The sequence below is a fragment of the Anser cygnoides genome, chromosome 2 (assembly GCF_040182565.1).
Source record: "Anser cygnoides isolate HZ-2024a breed goose chromosome 2, Taihu_goose_T2T_genome, whole genome shotgun sequence".
Lineage (NCBI taxonomy): Eukaryota > Metazoa > Chordata > Aves > Anseriformes > Anatidae > Anser > Anser cygnoides.
This window is the reverse complement of record NC_089874.1, coordinates 93,424,974-93,442,883: the sequence shown is the minus strand read 5'-3', so window position 1 is coordinate 93,442,883 and position 17,910 is coordinate 93,424,974. Positions and strand designations below refer to the sequence as shown.

The window sequence follows — 17,910 nt, the reverse complement described above, 5'->3', positions numbered from 1 at the left end:
AATCCATGAGATGAAAAAAGTTCCCAAACTTTCTGCTCAGTTGTCCTGTTTGCAATATGTGCATGCTAGTGATACGAGGTGAAAGTGCACTAAATTAGACACCCGTATACATGTACAGCGCACAAGTGGAACACGATTCACCTCTGTGCCTGAAAAAATTCATGTCTTTCCCAGATCAGCAGAAGAATGAATCCTGGTTTAGGTACAGTAAAGTAGCTGCATCCAGTGCATACTGCTGGCAACGCTGTGCAGTTGCTGCCTGGGAGAACACGTCAGAGAGCTGGCTGCACTGATACGCAACGCAGCACCCCCTAATCAGTCTGTAACAAACACCTAATAAACCACTATTGTGCCGATGTCCAGAGCTGTCCCCGACAAAGCAACCTGCATGAAGGATTAACACAGTTCCTTGTTGTGTTCACACAGGCCCTCAGGCAGGCTGCGCATTGCCAGGTGTGGTCACAGCGGCGGAGAGCTGGCTGCAGTGTGTGCGGTGCGAGGAAGGAGAAAAGAGAGGAAACGTAAAGGAGAGAAGGTGCTGCCACTAAGACAATTCTGCAAGGCAGTCTCATGGAGCCGTGCATTCATTACTTGCTATATTTAATGGTAATTACTATTGCCAATAGTAATTGCCAACGTTTTTCTTTTCTTTCCCTTTTTTTTTTTTCCTGTCATCCAACACATTTTGGTATTTCTACATTTATATTCAGCCTCTTTTTTAAGCTGAGCATGGAGTGACAGGTTTATCCCGTAGCTGCTTTCAGCCTGCTGGCAGGGAGAGAGCCACTTTTTTACCTTTCCACAAATTGAGAGAAAAGCAGTCATTCTTTGTACAAAATCTGCATCAGTGGCAGCTTTTAAAGACTTCCTTGCTTGATGTCTGAATTTAGTTTTTAAAAATTATGAAGTGCCAGCTTTTTCTACATAAAAGCTGCTTATCCTTCAATTGCAGGAACTTCAAACAGTTTGCTGACAGCATCGAGACAGCCCCAACTGAAATAGCTCGAGATGGTTATAGCTTCTCTTGGCAAGTGGGGGAGATTAAGAGCAAAATCCTACGGTGATGAAGATAGTTACACTGAAGTCCCTTTCTGCTGTTGATCTCTGCACATCTTCAGGCATGATCGCCGCTTTCCACATTTTTCCCACCTTGCAGTAAACATCCATTGCCAGCGTGCGGATCCATCTGCAGGAGCCATGCGTCCCTCTGTGCTCTCTCCATGTTGGATGTAGACTCAGCCAGGAGGCAGTCCAAGCTCCACGGCAGTGCTTACACAGGGCTGGTGGCTGTCTCTCAGTGCTTCATGCGAGTTTGCAAAGCCAAAGTGGCTACTTCACCCGTCTCGGTGTCTGACAGGAATTTGTCCCTGCTCCAGGACTCTGGAGTACTGGAAGAGCACAGTGCACTTATGCTTCGTTAAGGCTGCAGATGATAAGCAGTGAGATGCATTCTAATTATTTTCATCTGGGTAATGTGCAGCATAGAGGGACGGAGTACTGATTTTTCTGTTTATTTTCCCATCTCTGAATGAATAAATGCTTTTTGCCCAACAGTGATAGACTCATAACCTCAGGCTCACATATATTTGTCTTTTCAGTTGGCTCTTCTCTCCGGCTTTCTCTTTTCTGTTGCATACCCTGGGGATCACAGAATCATGGAATGGCTTGGCAGGGACCTTAAAGATCATCTAGTTCCAACCCCCTGCTATGGGCAGGGATCTATCTTTACTCTGTGTGGTACTCAGAGGCATAAAATTAAGATACATGCTGATACCATCCCCCGTTTGCTGTGATCTGAAAAGAGAAAGCCACTACAGAATGATGGCCCCGGAGTAGTTAGGAAACTGGCCCCCAGTGACTGCAGTGTGTACTGAAAGCCTAAATACCTTCGGGAACAGGACCTCTGGTGAACCGTGATGTCTGTGTGTGTGGTCTAGTGCAATACCAGTACCAGGCTCTGTGGCACCTCAGTCTCTGTCCATCAGTGCCCATCTTCTACTGGAATCAGCAGAGTCTACCAAGGTAGACTTTTGGGCTTTTGGTGGCAGGTTTTGGATACAAAGCTCCACATATTCAAAAAGAACAGGATCTGAACTGACATAACACAGCTTCAAGTGTGTGCTGCTGGTGGATGCTGTGATCCTTCTGTATCTTACCAGCCTTGCAGTGGCTCAACTCCATGCGTGGGCACAGGCAGTGGGTATCAAACAAGTGTAACAGGTTCATGGCAAGCTTTTTATCTCCTTTTTAACATAGTGCAAGCAACACCTTAATACTGTTTGTCTAAGGAAATGGAAACGCCTTTCTGAAAACTGGGTCACTCTCAAAATACTGTCTGTATAGGTCTCCGTTTTAGGAGCTGTTTTTCTTCTGGCTGACAGGGCTCCTTTCATTACCCCTTGCAGGTGGAACCTAGGTAGGCAGCTTCACAAAGCTCATGGAGGTGTCAGTACACACAATGGCTATCACCGAATGCAGAAAATTTTTCTTTTTCTTGAAAAAAAAGATTTTTCAAAAAGGATTAAAAACATATCTTCTGGTTTGGGGGCTCATTTTGATAGGCTAGGCTGGCTGGTGCCTGCCTAGCTCTGAGGCCCTGTGCAACCTCCAGCAGCTTTGCTGCTAGCTGTTCCTTTAAAGCTGGAGGAAAGGAGCACCTGCAGCCTCTCAGGGCTTGTTTTATAAGGGCTGCTGTGGGCTGGGGCTTGGTTTCTTCTCACTTGCAAGCACTCCTTTCTCTCTCCTCCTTGAGGTTATTTTGGACTCCTTTCTTTCTCCCTTTCATGTCCTCTTCGACTTAGAAGCAATTGGTTTTGAGAAACATCACGGTTAGGGCTTTCCTACCAGTGTTCCTCTGCATGGAAATGTGCTGGAAGATCTTTGGGAAGCCCTTTAGCCCTGTCAAAAGGTAAAGATTTCTAAAGCACCAAACCCCACCTGGTCCTCTGCTTTATCTTCCTCTACCCTATACACACACCGTAGTGTCAGTGGCGTGAAGGTGGGCCCATGAGCACGGACTCCTTCCCTTTTTCCCCTCCTTGCTGGCAGCCCCATGTGCAGGCATTCCCGTGCAGAACTGTGCCAGTGCCCCCACAGGGGAAATCTCTGTGCTCACAGAAGATGGTTCAGCAGCGGCTTTCCTGCCAAGCCCGCGAGCGTGCCAGTCGCTGTGGAAGCTAGGTCTTGATGTGCTATTCCTCCCTTTCTGCCAACTCAACATATGAGATTGTGGTACTCTGTGATATTTTAGAAGTTAACAAACATTATGTGCATGCTGTGAGAAAAATCCTACACTGAAATGAGATGACTGCAATTTATGTCTTCCTTTACAGCACCTCTTAAATCAATTTTTTTTTTTTTTAGAAGTTTACGGAAGTGGAGCATAACAGAGGAGGAACAAGCTGAAAAGAAGTAGCAGAATATCTTCAAGTCGGTGACTGGTGGGGCAGAAGACACAAAGGTAGGAGAGCATCTACGTGGTTATGAATCCTTCAACCACTCAGGCTGGCTGTAGAGATGCTGTTGGCTCCGGTTGTGCCACTGTCCAAATGCTGTCATTTGACCTCTGTTTCCAAGGGTGGAAAGGGGCATTAGGAAGCTCCAGAGGTCAGAAGGAAGGCAGGTAGAGCAAGGCGGACTTTAGCAGCCTTGACCTCTGGCTTGGCTCCAGGCAAGCAAGAGAGGGGATGCACTGCTCTGCGAGTGAGTTCGGCTTTCACAGCTCCTTCCCCCACCCCAAAGCCTCACTGCCTTTTTGAGGCCAGCCCCATTCCACCACCATCTTGCATACAAATATATGAAAAAGAGTGAGCCCTGGGTTTGTTTGCTGAAGCAGCTACCTGCTTAGCGTACAAAACTGCGGTTTTGTTTCCATAGTACTTTATGGCAGCATCGTAACCTTTAACAGACCATGAATCAAAGCTGTCAGCTTTTCCACTTTTGTCATGAGCCTTGTGATTGTTGCCATGCGTTTTAGTTTCTTGTGGTTTGTTGAAGCTTTCTTGCAAATTTTTCCGGTTTAGAAATGACCACCATTTCCTGTTCTTTTTAACAACAGAGGAATACAAGCCAAGGCAGGCGGCCATGCCATGCAGCTCCTTGCTCCTACTAACTGAGGGTGCTCTCAGTAAATATGGTCGCTGCCTCTCACCCTTTTAAAGGGGACTGCAGTGATTCTTTGCTTTATTCCTTATTCCTGGCAGCTCTGGGGAAGTGGGAGATTGGGAGGACAGAGTGGAGGAAGCTGACCTGAAAATGCAAAAACAAAACCAAACAAAAACCCAAACAGAACCCACAACCTTTTCTCTAGTTGTTGAGTAAAAGTCTTATATATTATGTGGAAATTTTCCTATTATTGTTGTTATTTCAGCTTTTAGTTGGCCATGGGAACACTTCCAAGGAAACCAATACTCTGGGAAGCCTTTTGTTTTCCAGAAAGGCTGTTATTCAAAAGCAATTAACATAAAAACATTAAAGTTGACTAATTTCAGAGACAGAAGAATGGAGGAAGGAAACGTGAGTGTGTGTGCAGGAGGGAATACGGCAGGCCAGGCTGCTGTGAGAGGCAGAAGGGAGATGTCACGGGGACTCAGGTCAGCGTGGGGATGAGTGCGGAGCGGCTGCTGGGGACAGTCGGGACAGGGAGGTGACGTGCACAGGAGACACAGGGTTGCTTTCTGGCACCCTGGGGGCAATGCTCCTGAGTCATCTGGCTCCTCACCATGAATGCTGGGCCAGGGCACCGGCAGCTGCAGTGTTGTTCTTGTGTTACATAAAGGTACAGCGCAACCTCCCTCCGCCACTTGTCCAGGGGGTTTTGTGCCAGCTAATCTCAGTCTCACTTAAGAGGACAGAGGGTCCCAAGGTACTGAGGAACTGTCTGGTTCCGCGAAAATGAAGGGTGACCAGAGAGTTTCCAGATCTTTTGAGAAAGAGCACAACTATTTTAAAAGTCTGCACTGAACCATATGCAGCCTGAAGGCACCTTCTTTTGGAGGCGAGGCAGCAGCTGTAAGTTTACCGATCATCTCTTTAGCCCTTCAAACTTTCTATTGTTCTTTCCTCACAATTTTAACCTCATCTCTTGCCCTGCTTATGTCCACACACATCACTTCCAGCCAGCCAAAAATGTGGAAGAGAGCTCCCTCATACTCAGGGAGGGCCAAGGGGACTTGGGAGGGAGCCAGAGGTAGTGTTGCAGGCAGGAGACCTGTGGAAAAGAAAACTGATGGTAAATACTGGGAAAGCTGAGGTCACAGCAGGTGGTAGAGGTGGACTGGAGTTATTGGGATGGAAGGAAGGGACATGGAATTCAATTGGAAAAAATAATAAACCAGCCAGGATCTGTGAGTTCAGCTACATGCAGAAAACCTTATCTACATCCCAGAAGCATGCTTGAAATAGAAATACACCAAGAGCTTTGCTTAAATAAAAATCTGAAATGGGAAATTTTGTTCCAAACTGGATGTGGTCTTGTGCTCTTAAAAAAAAAAAAAAGAGAGAGAGACAAAAATGACAACAACAACAACAACCAAACAGTTAACTGGGAGAAGAAACATAATATAAAAAGGCAAAAGAAGTGGGAATTGCAGGGCTAGTAGATTTGGAACTGATTCATGATATATAGAGGCTTAGGAGCACAGCATACAGATGGTATGAGAAAAGGTGTCAGGGACTCTTCTACTCTTGCTATAGAAGGACACTTCCCAGGTTTTTCAGGGCAGTGTTTCTGTGTTGGTATTTTCCTGCAAGCCTTCCCATCCAGTCAAAGTGCAGCATAAAATTTTAATATATCATCAGTAGCCTGTACAATAGGGTCCCACCATCCTTCTGTCTTGTTTCAAGATCAAATTTTAATTGAAACAAGATGTGGCAGACAGGATGAGTTTCTATAAATATGTTATAAAATGTCATCTTAACAGGAATGTATGTGACCCAGTTCAAATACCAATATGAAGAAAAAGCGTCAAATACATAGCCCCATAGGAATGTTTCCATGTAAATAGTTTTATTCTTTGGCAGATATTTATTTTGGCTGGTTCCAGCAAATGATAATGTATTTTCTGTTTCAGTACCCAGTAAATGTATTTTGCTAATAGTTTCTGCTGATATTACACTTTAAATTGTCATTGTTGGAATTTGTTGCATGGATAATGCACACTTTTACTAGTTTCTTTCTTTCACAATTTTTTAAGGGTTTCGTTTATGCAATCTACTACCTGGTATGCAGAAAAGGTTTTGTTTGTTTAACTAAATCCTCATTAAAGTATGTAATTTTTCCATGATACAGCATTCCATGATGGCCATATGATTTATCTGAGAAACCATTTTGAGTATTGTAGAGGTTGTGATTGAGGATTTGAAAGCCACGTAGAATGTTTAACATCCACTTGCATTTATGTAACACAGTATTTAAGTTGTCTCAGCCCCCCCCAGGATTACCTGCATAAGTAACAGAGGCAGACAGTACTCAGCTTTTGTTATTTGATCTTTTTAACATACTAAATGCTCTCAAACAGCTAGTTACATAAGCAGAGGTTTGCCAAGGCTGTATATTTCAGTACCTGACTCTCAACACCGTGTATCTTCTCATTTGTTTTTTGCCATGCTGTCTTAGGGGCTGCATGTATCGTTCTTACTGCTGAAGTTGTGCAGCAGCATGCACATTTTGAGAAAAATACATATTAAAAGTGTAAATATGTTTGTGCTAAAAAAAAACAAATAATAATCTATAGTTAATATTGGCTAAAATAAGAGCCCAGTGTTCATTCTTAAAGTATGCTCATGCAAGCTTAAATAAATGAAACGTAGACTTTTTAAACATTATCCATACTGCCCAGGCTTGACACATTATTGCTATAGATAGCAAGCAGTCAGAGCCAACTACCATTTAAAGACCAGTAACAACTGTGTTTCTTGGATTTATATTAGAGTAAATGGTTTCTTATCTGTTTTGTGAAATTATTGAGAACTTACCATATACTGCAGTGCTAGCTCTTTATGTTCATGTTGAGAACTTTTCAAATATTTTGAGATTTGTTATATCCATGTGAAAGCCAAGCATTTATATTACATCAAGCTTCAACACATTCACCAGCCATAAAGGCAAAGTGCAGACCTGAACATTCAAAATATAGATGCTTTTTTTGTTTAAGTTGATTGACAGATTTAGACATAACACTTAGCCTAGTGTAAGCTGTGAGTTTAAATATCCTTGGCTGCCTCTAGCATGAAAAGTCATAGACCTTGCATTACCAAATAAAATACAAAGGTGTCTCAAGCCACAGACAGAGCAGTTTTGATAAGGTTTTTGGGACAGTCAGGTTTGACAAAGCTGACAGTTCAGCTTATTTTGAGATTGCTATTGTTTGAGTTTGGACATTAAACTTGTTATTTGGTTGGATGCTCTTAAAATGCTTTTTAAAACTTGTAACTTTTTAAAACTTGTAAGCTTGAGTACCAGGGCATTGGAAAACAGGATAATGGGTTGGGGGGTACTGGAGGTGCAAAAAAGCAGTCCTTTGGCTGAAAGCAGACATTGCTTCTGCTTCATCAAGGTTTGTTCTGGTGACAGAGGGGAACTGCTTGCTCGATGAGGTCCGATGCCCCCAGGACCTGAGCAGATGCACAGCCTTCTAGTCCTGTGCCCTTTGCGCACCTGGAGTGCTCCACTTAGCCAGCCGCAGCATGATGTAAAGCAGAGATGGCCCATTCATAGAGCTGGTAAATTATGTGAAATAGTGAGATATGTGCCATATGAAAGTAAGCATCTCTGTGAACCTTCATGTTGGCATTTAGATTTGAAAGCAGTAAATGAAGCCAAACTGAGACCTGTCCACACCTCTTGCAATAAAAGCTCAAAGCATGTGCACACAAGGCAGGGCTCTGAGTAGATGTGCTGACTGAAATACCACCTAGACAGGTCTATCTGCAACTGAAGAAAGAACATGGGTCTTTTAAAGGTTGAACTGCACGTGTGCAGCCTTACATAAGGTACTTTCCTTAGCAAGAAAGAGATGAGATTTAGAAAATTCAGCAATTTATCTCTCTCCCTATATCCTCTTTCAATGCCTCTTTGATTTTTTCCAGATAGTTCTGGCCTTTGTAGGAAACTGGTTACGGAATAGAAACCATATTGTTTAATGTGGGTGACCAATCATACAGCATATTTGAATGCTGAACAAAAATACTTTGTGGTATTGGTAGTATTCAGCAAGCCATAGGCAAAAATTGTTTTCATTGAACCTCTTCACTACGTAGTTACAAGAAAAGACTGTAAAAAATGTTACCCATTTGTGGTCAGAAGAAGCATCAAGTAAAATAAATTATTCTTACTGAATACTTTAGTTACCGTAGCTGGCAGTGAACTTGCTTTAACTCCAGAACAGAGCTGCAAATGAAATCTTCAGCAGAGATACAAAGCCATTGTGCAATACTGGGCTTTCAGTTCCTCACACTGTGGTCTCACTGACAATCACAGGCTCTATGTCTACCAAGAAATGTGTCCTATTGAGGCAGCAGGAAATTTAAGCAGCTCCTAAATGCAGAAGCCAACATAGCAGCTGGGATGAGAGCACCAAGACACAACTGCAGTTCCAGCAGGATTTGGCTCCTAGATCCTGCGGGGAGCCTTTCCACTGCCAGACCAGTGATGAAAAGGAGAGAGGGGGGTGAGGGTGAGAGGAGCTCCAAGCCGTGACTCACTGCTCATCTTGGCCAAGGAGGCTTTGAGTCCACAGACAGAAGCAGGAGGGAAGCGACTGCTGAAGCAAGTTGTTGAGGACTCACCTCTCCTGTTCCCCGTTAGGAAAGCTGTGCTTTTTTTCCCTGAGATATGACCTCTCACATGGCATTCATCATCATTGACGGGAGCATCTCCCTCCTGCACCCAAATCAAATGACACTGTCATGGTAGAGTCTGCGTTAGGACTTCCAGCGTGCTGGTCAAGCCAGCCTGTGGGTTGTTTGCCCCAGGCCTGGTGGAGATACGTCTTCATCTAATTTTATTCAGAATAAAATGATTCATTGCATTGAAGCATGTGCAGGCCAGCAAGAAAAGGAAGGAGCCCCTGCTGTTGCAAGCTTTAATCCTTGTTATTCTTTTTCCCTTAAATACACTTAATACAATGACTCTTTCTTCCAGTGGAGCAAAATAACAAGGTACAAGATGGCAGTGAACACCTTAAAAAGGGCATTACACCACAAACTGACAAAAGATAGAAAAAAAACAGCTGAGGAAGAGGAGTTTAAAATCACAACTGTATGCACTGTGAGGTGGCCATTGCTTTAATGAGTAAGCCTTTCAGCTGGCTGCTCTGGAGGAACTTCCCGTGGCAGAGGAGAGATGTCTGCCTCCTGCAACGGGGTCAGCGGGGAGCGGGACCTTGGCCCAGCCTGCGGTGGAAATAAAGCGTCAGCTGCAGCGTGGCTTCCAAGCCTGGATCGTAATTTCCCCCGAATGCAGCACAGAAGTGAGATTTCACCTCTTCCTGTTGATGGAGGCACCCCAACGAGGGCCTTCATAAGCTGTAATTGCAGCGAGGGGCCTGCTTGTCACCGGGCTCACAGTCCCCGGGGGAATCGCCCCCATGCCCCCACGGATGGGGCCACCTGTGTCTGTGTCACGGCGTCTGTGTCCAAGCCAAACAGGCGGCTTCCTGGACTCCCTGCTGGCGGGGGAATGTCACCAGGGGGAATGTCACCGGGGGGAATGTCACCGGGCCTCGCGGCCTGGAGCTGCGTGCGCACGCTGCAGCCGGCCCAGCTGCGGGCATGGCTCCTGTGAGCTCATGCTGCAGATGGCTCCTTCCTGCGTTTGACAGCAGGGGAACGGCAGGGAGAGGATTTTTTTATTTTTTTTCCCCAGGAAATCGGCCTGTCCGGCAGATACTGAGCCAAGCATCTGTGTGTCCTGGGAAGCTGGTGCAGATGTGTTACGGCGCTGACATGGCCCTGAGCTCCCCAGCTGCATGGCTGGGGGTGGCCTTGGCACGGGGTCCTGCCTCAGCCCACAGCATGAGTTAAAAAGTTACCTCCTCGCCTCTGCCCCACCACCACCAAGCAGTCACAAGCATCCCAAACCTCTGCTTTCTTTCTCAGACACCAGCTAAAGCTTTACTCCGCCAAAGCTTGGTCGCCAAGAAAAAAAAAAAGACAATATTCAATATAAAATGGGAAGTTTCTATAGAAATATGTTGCAGAGGGGGTTACAGTCATGCTTCTTCCTTTTTTCTGTGTTTCTCCCTTTAGCGGTGCAGACATTTCCTCTGTCATGGAGTTGGTGTCCCTGGGGTTTTTAGGTGGCCTCGGTCACTCAGCACTGCGCTCGGTGGCTGGGAGCAGGCCTGGGCTGTGGAGCAGCTGCACAAGGCAGCTCTCCTTGCTCCCAGTCAGCACGTGGGTAAGGCTGGATAACGATGAGGCTTGTTGAAGATGTCGCTAAGTCTTTTCACCTAAGCTCATCACCATGGTGTGTGCTAAAATACTGGCGTTAACGAGTTAGGCTGGCTCTGGGTCGGAGGGAGATGATTTTGCTGTGCTTCTGCCTACCCCCTGTTCACCAAGTGTGGCTCGTAGCAAGATAACTTGTTTTCAGGGTGCACAAACAGAGATGCCATTGCCTTCCTCCTTCCTTTAAAGCTCAGTAGCTGGCTGATTTCTTTTTTAGCTTGAGTGTTCAGAAAAACATACTCAAAGCGTAGTGTCTCCAGAGGCTTGTGGTAAGAAAACAATGTTAATTTGCCCAGTCTAGAAGCAGAAAGATGAAAAAAAAGGATGAAATACACTGCGTTCTTTGTTCTAAATACCTGGAATGAGTGCCCTTGTTGGAAATGAGTGCCATAAATGGCTCTAATGTTTTTTTCCTCTTATTTATGGAGCAGTGCAGTATTGCTGCCGTAGCTCTCACCAGCTCACCTTACAGCACAATCCACCTATTTTCACTTTTTAATGAGCAGTGACTCTAATTACTGTTGATATCCCATTGGGTGTGCACCCATGCTTTATTGCATTTTCCAAAGGGGATTGTGTCATATCAGCTTCTAGAAGAGTTCAGGATAGCAGCCTGTGTCATGGAAAAATCGGGCTTGATTAACAGAGGATGTGAGAAGCTAAAGTAAACATTAGGAATGTGTAAAGCAGTTAAGGCGGTGCAGATTAGTACGTATGAAGGGGTGTGTAAATCTGAGCGTTTGACATGATTCATTTTTTTATCAAAAGGGAAGTCATTGTTACTACGTACCTAGTTGGAGATCCCTGCTCACAGGGGTAGTTACTTCAGTGTCCCGCTCAACTCAAAATCTCAAATGCTTTGAAAATTAGGGTCTGCATTCACATCTTTACTGACGTGGAAATATGAAAGTAACAGCAACGAGAGAGAAAAGTGGAACTTATTAAAAAGCACATCTGTCAGCAAAACTGCTGCTACATAAGTACACGGCCAGGAGGTGCCAAAGCTGCTGGACATCAGCTCTGCGCTTCGCTGGAGTTTCTTCCTCCCGGGCTTCTGCTTGGCTGCTGCTCGATGGCTTGGCGCTGCGTGTTCTTGCCTCCGTGCTGCTCACACCGCTCGTTTTGTGGCTGCTACTGGCCTGACACAAGCAGCTGCCATGAAAATATTGCAGACAAAGAAGCAGGTGAAAAGCTGCAGTTATTTGAATTAGTCATTGAAACGCATCTAGTAACTCGGTTATGCAGAAAGCGTGAATTATCATGTTCTTACCCTGTCATTTGAAGACAAATGTTTTACAGTGCAAACCCCATCATTACGTGTACATATAAGAAAAAGGGTTTTTACAACAATCATAAGACTTCTAGACTTGTGAAGAGGTGGGTCCAACTTGTGGTTAAATCCTGCAGACGATAGTCTTGCTGATCTCAGGATTTTCCAAAGATTAAAATGCAGATGTCTGGATTTCTCAAAACCCCACGGAACTTCAAAAGCACCAGACCCATTTCACTCTTCCCCAGATACCCGAGATGGCTATAAGCCACTTTAGCATCCTGGCAAGATTTTCTTTAATAGACAGTCTATTGAATAGCTCTTAGTGGCTCATTAGCAATGTTGCTTTTTATATTTTAGCAAATGAAATCAGAGTTTATTGCTTAGCTTTTGCTTAACTACCATAAACTACTTACAAGGTGCATCCCCACGTGTGTGCACATACAATACTTTTTCTAGTTGTGCTATTTCTATAACAGAGTGCCATTCAAAATGTGTGTTCTGTATAGATAAATTTAAAGTCTCAGCCAAGAAAAATAAAGGGATCTCCGAGTAAACCCCAGCACTCTAGTGGCAGTAACCACTGTGCCATCCCCAGCACCTCCTGTGGGTCTTGTCCTGCAGGAGCACAAGGTCAATACCTGCCTCCTGTGTGGCCCTGTGGCTCATCGAGGTGAGAATTTGTTAATTGAATTAAAAGGAAGTCATTTAGTAGATGGCCAAAGATAAGCCTGTAGTACTGCTGCACCCCAAGCTTCTGGCAAAATCTTTGCAATGCATGTTTACATTAAGGGTTTGTACATAGATAGGGTTACGTGGGGCCAAATGTCCTTAATCTAGACAAGTTGGCAGGAAGGAGAGTACTAAGAACAGAGGAATGCCAGACAGAGGAAAATCTGGAAGGTCTGCCTGTGTGTGTGTCGTTTCTTCTCTTGATCAAGTTTCTCTGATGGTGACTGCGTAGCCTTGGGTAGCTGTACAGTTTAAGAAATGAAGTATGCCTGCTGATGGAAAACACTTTGTATATGAGGATGGCTGCACTGATCTGTGGCAAGCCGTTTTTGATTTTCTGGTGAACTCATTCCCTTTTACGCTTTGCTTCAATGGTCCTTTCGACAGCAGGATTGCTATAGGGGATGCTCCTGCATTTGGCCTGCCATGGGGTTTCAATTATCATTTGCAGAAGGCCGTCTTTTTGGCAATGTGTACCCTTAGCTTTCCTGTTGTGGCTTCAGCTTTCCCTCTTGCTTTTCCACTTGGATTTTTCTTCTTCTAGTGCTTCATTTCCAGTTTCAGTAAGTAGCTTCTGCAGATCTCGAGATGAATGCTTCATCTGAATAACTTTATCATTATTTGTCCTTGTTTTTAAGATTAATATCACAGGGCTGTGATGGCTTGAGGAGGTTTTGTTATTGTTTTTTTGGCTGGTTGGCTGGTTTTGTTTGTTTGCTTGTTTTGGTGTGGGAAGCGGGGGGGTGGAGGGTGGAGGGAATCCGATCATCTTCCAAGGAAGGTGGTGTTACCGATTGTGCTGTGGAGCTCATTTCTTAGTGGTTCATATTCTTGATCAAATTTGTGTTTGTTTTGAGACAAAGTAAACAACAAAGTTCCTCTCTTTCTGAACCAAAAAATGAGCTATAACTTCAAGTATTCATTTTTAGGGGATCAGAAAATTGCATCCCCATCCCCCAGGGGCCACCTCCCTCCTCCCAAAACCTGGCCACCCACTCCCATTACAGAGGTGCAAAGGAGGAGCGTAAGGATACCTGTTAATGCTGGATTTGGGCTGTGATTTTTAAGAACTGCTTAGAAATGTATGCTGGAGGACAGGATTTCTAACCTTGTCCAGTGTCTTGGCCTGAGCTTGTGACGTTAGTTTGGAAAAGCTGGAAGCAGAAGGTAGTGGAGGTGGTAGGGGCATGGCCTTGAAGGCAGAGGAGATCTGGGAGAATTATGAGGCCCATCTGCCCTTGAATTCTTTTTCTCCTCTAAAGCTTCTCCTCTAATTTTTTTCTCCTCTATGCTTTCACCACTTCTGATCCAGTACCGGTAGCAATACTGGGAAACTTTTGTCGATGAGAAGTCCATGCTACGTGAGCTGGTCAGGGTGTCGGGTCAAAATCTCAGTCCAAGCCTGCAGCCCTCCGTATCCTCACGCAGCTGCTGACTGACTGACTGCTGGACGGCACCCGGACATCTGAACCCTGCTGGGAGCGTGCCCGGCGATGTGTCAGCCTTGACAGAGCGAAGCAGCTCGGTGCCAGCCTCTTGCCCACGTTCTCTACTCCAGCAGCAGATGCAGATCAATCTGCAGAAGGGCTATTGTAGGCTACTGCCTTCGCTTGAAATAGAGCCACGACAGGGATGCTGCCTCCTTATCCAGGGATGCTGCCCTCTTTATCCAGCAACCCAGGGGTGAGGATGCTTCCCCCCGCTCTCTGATGTGGGCTCAGTCTCCTCTTCCACCTCACGGACTCAAAGCACCTCTCCCATTCTCCAGAGAGCACCCCAACCACCAGCATTGTGTAACTTTTCTGCAGTGGGTGCAGTCTCCCCTCCTGTTGCTGTAATTCATAGTTAGAGGGATTAACTGAGAAACCATTAAGCACAATGAACAGAGCATGTGTGTGAAAGGTGGAAGAGCAGGGTTCTGCTGCTTTTTTTTTTCCAGAAATCTACTGTGTGGCTTATTTTTTTATAAAAGATATAAACACTCCTTGGTGGTGGTGGTGGGGTGGTTATTGCCCAAAGGCTCTGGAGAGGTCTGCATGTCCCCATGATGTTGTACCCAGGAAATGTGCAGGAAGGATGGGTTTTGCACTCTCTGTCCTTCAGAAGGACAAGTCAAGGCCTATGGAGAATTTGGCTTCTGATTCACCATTAGATAAATCAGAAGGATGTGGAGACGGGTGCTGAAATAAACTGTCTACAGATGGGGTTTCCCTGAGACCAGTGGGGTTCGATGTGCTGTTTCCCAGGGGTTATGAAAGCATGGGGTGAAGCCAGGGCACTACTTGGAACACTTCATATTTCACCAAAAGGGTGGTAACGACCCTCAGTTTACAAAGCTCACGGGAAGGGTTCACATAACACTGGAGATTAGTTGTTTGTATTTATTTCTTAGCTCTCATGTTTCGTGCAGCCTGGTACAAGACAAAGGGTGACAAACAAAAATTCTTGGTTGATAGATGCCAAAAATATCTGGCTGATTGTGCTTGGCCATTGGCTTCAGTAACAAAAGCCCGTTTGACACGAGGGGAACAAGGTTGTGCCTATTTGGCTGCAGTCACTTGGGCACATGAGAACGATGGCAGGCATTGACTCTGCCTCACCAGCTCTGACACATCTCGCAGTTGCGGTCCAGTTATGTTCTCTGTTCCAAATATAAACCCACCATAATGCTGTATTTGTGTTTCAGGGGATTAAGAATCACCCATAGAGTGATTTGGAAATGATTTCTCTTTGTTATAGCACTTTTGCTTTGGCACCTGGCGAGGGAGGCAGCTGTAGTCACAGGACGGGAGGTGCTCGCTCTGCAGCTGCCCTTGGCCGTCCCTGTAAGCAGTCATGGCCCGAAGGTTTCACACAATTAATCCCTCCATTTGGGTGGGGTCTCTCCTTCCTTCCCTTTTTATCAGCACGTTGGGATCCAGGTTATTTAGGCTGGAAGATGGATTTGGGCCAAGAGACCAGTCCATTAAAGGAACCCTAATTTTGTACCCTCTCTTCTCTTAGTCATGAACCCGATGAGCTGATGCACAGTATGCAGGCAGCGTGTGCGTGTGTATGATGACCTCCTGGAAGCATCTCTACCTCCTGGGAGAAGGAAATCGAGCAGCCATCTAGTAAAACTGCTGTCCCTTAGGGTATAAATGGGGTCACAGCCAAAATTCAGACACTTCCCGTTACCCATCCTTCCCATTAAAGGGTAGGAACCTGCCCTCAAGAACTCCACGATTTTATGCCGAGAACTTGCTTGCGTGTGATCTATGTTGGTACAGAAGTTTCTACATGAAGGTTACTTTCCTGGTTTTATGCCAACTGTGCTTTGGTTCTGAGGCTTGCAGAGAAAAGTGATGCTGTTCACGTGTGCTGTGCATGGTTAGTGGCTTGCAAACAATTTCTTCATCTGAGAGAAGAGTAATTGTTGCATGTGAGATCTGGGACATTGATGAAGACTCCAGATAGCCCATGAACTGGGTGCAGTTGTGTGTGGTGCTGTGCTGGGTGTACCAGTGTCAAGTGATAGCTGCAGCAGTCAGCGTGCAAGCAGCTGATGGGAGATATCACCTGGAGAACATGCTTGTGAACAGCAAGTGCACCCAGCCTCAAAACCAACTTACCCAGCCTGCTTGTAAGTTTTTATGTAGCAATCATGGATTTTAGGCTACTCTGTCAGAGAAAGGGATGTTGCGTACTCAAGACGCGTGATCTCAAAGGTCTTAAACCATATGCAACTACACAAGCAATACTTAGCAGCAGTTTGTTAGCTGTTATTATTAGGTCTCCCAAGAGATTACTGCTATTGTTGACTGTAGGGTGTGATTTACAGTAGTGTAATCATCGGAAAAGACTGGGTTCTGCGACGCTTCTCAGATAATAGTATCGCTTGACTTGGTTTTCTTACAGATACCAAATGGACTTAAAATGTTTCATTACATGAAGATATATTACTTTGTCACAGCCCACGCACCCGGCAAAGTGGTTTGTAATCAGGACACATGTACCAAAACGAGGAAAATAAGGGATTTCTGTGAATTCTAATAAAGGCATCATCATCCTAGAGTGATTGAAGTGCTCGGTAGTAATGCAGATACCACTTGGCTGTTCTTGTTTAAAAGAGCACAAAGTAGTTTTATTTATTTATTTTTTTCCCCCAGAACCTACTGTCAGGTCTGTAGAAGTCTTCTTCCCTGGAGTGTTTCAGAAAATCTATGTGCTGTTTTGTCCGGGTATGTAAACCACATACATTAGAGACTGTAAGAGCCCTTAAAACCTGATGTTAAGTCTTCTAGTAATAAATTATAGTTGGATTAATTTATTAGCTTACCTAACTCCTTCAGGAAAAAATTATAACCATGCAGGGAATTTGAGCTTTTTTCTTAATGTGTTTACAAAAGTTTTTTAACCTTATACTAGTTCATTTTTACTTTGATATTTTTCACTAGTACAAAGTCCTCCTCCCTTTTGCTTACCTTCGTTCCCCTTGTACGTTGGGGGTTTTGACATTTACGGTTCCCTGTTGAAGGAGGTGAAGGCACATCTCCCTGCACGTGCCTGCTGCCCCTGCCCCCTGGGGAAGGCCATACGTAGGACTCCACAGAGATCCAGGACGCTATGAGGGGAGAGAGCAGGACAATACAGGGCAGCGAAATGCAGGGGCTCCAACATGAGCTGGTGCAGGGCTTTTCTGAATTAAACTTAGCTGCTCTCCAGCACCTGGGGCCAAGGCCATCCCTCGCCCAGGCACAGCAGGGAAAGGCAGTGACAGGGAGCTCCCGTGGGGCTGCCGGACAGACCAGCAGGGAGCGAGCCCCAGAGATCCTGCTCTCCCATCTGCCAGAGGATGGGAAGGGTGGAAGCAGCGACCGCGGCTGCTGGCAGAGCCTCGTTCCTCTCAGCTGCCCCCGGCGGGCCCCTTCCCTTGGGCCCTGGAGCACAGAGCACAGAGCTCTGGCCGTAGCAAAGCAGGCAGCAGAGCTGTGGTGGTTTTGCTGCCCTGGGCAGTCTGCTGCAGAGGCAGTTGCCTGCTTTGTTCCGGCTTAGAGAGCAGGCACAGCCACCCAAAGCACGAGATAAATGCAAGCTGCTGCAGTTGTGGTTTTTTTTGTTTTAAAAAGCACCACTGTAACCTGCAGGCGAGCCCCATCTCTGCAGTCTCTGCTCTGTGTGCGGGGCATGTAGCTGCGCAGAAAAACAGGAGCTTGGCCCCAAGTGAACATCCTTCCTCTTTCCGAGGAACAGGACAGATGAGGCAAGGAAAGGCTTTCCACCCTCCAAAAAGAGTAAGGGTAGCGCTTTGCCAGTTGGACTGCATCCTGCTAGCCGCGAGCTCACTTCCCATTAGCGTGGGCCAGCCGTCTGTGGGAGCGCAGCATGCAGCTCCACGCTGCCACACCAACACCAGCGGGCTACGGGGTGAAGCCATCCGTGTCTGCAGTGTGCAACACCCAGGTGATATTTCGCAGGTA

At 45.7% G+C, this 17,910-nt stretch overlaps 1 long non-coding RNA gene across 3 annotated transcripts; it reads left to right on the top strand.

Annotated features, from left to right (window-relative positions):
• Nucleotides 1–2,770: 2,770 nt before the first annotated feature.
• Nucleotides 2,771–17,521, top strand: LOC125184468 (uncharacterized). 3 transcript variants are annotated; one of them, XR_010829552.1, is made up of 3 exons: nucleotides 2,771–2,908; nucleotides 3,364–3,460; nucleotides 15,455–17,521. It is a non-coding gene; the product is annotated as an uncharacterized lncRNA (long non-coding RNA). The 3 variants fall into 3 exon arrangements; XR_010829550.1 differs by lacking the exon at nucleotides 15,455–17,521 and adding an exon at nucleotides 8,480–15,439; XR_010829549.1 differs by lacking the exon at nucleotides 15,455–17,521 and adding an exon at nucleotides 8,089–15,439.
• The last annotated feature ends 389 nt before the right edge of the window (nucleotides 17,522–17,910 follow it).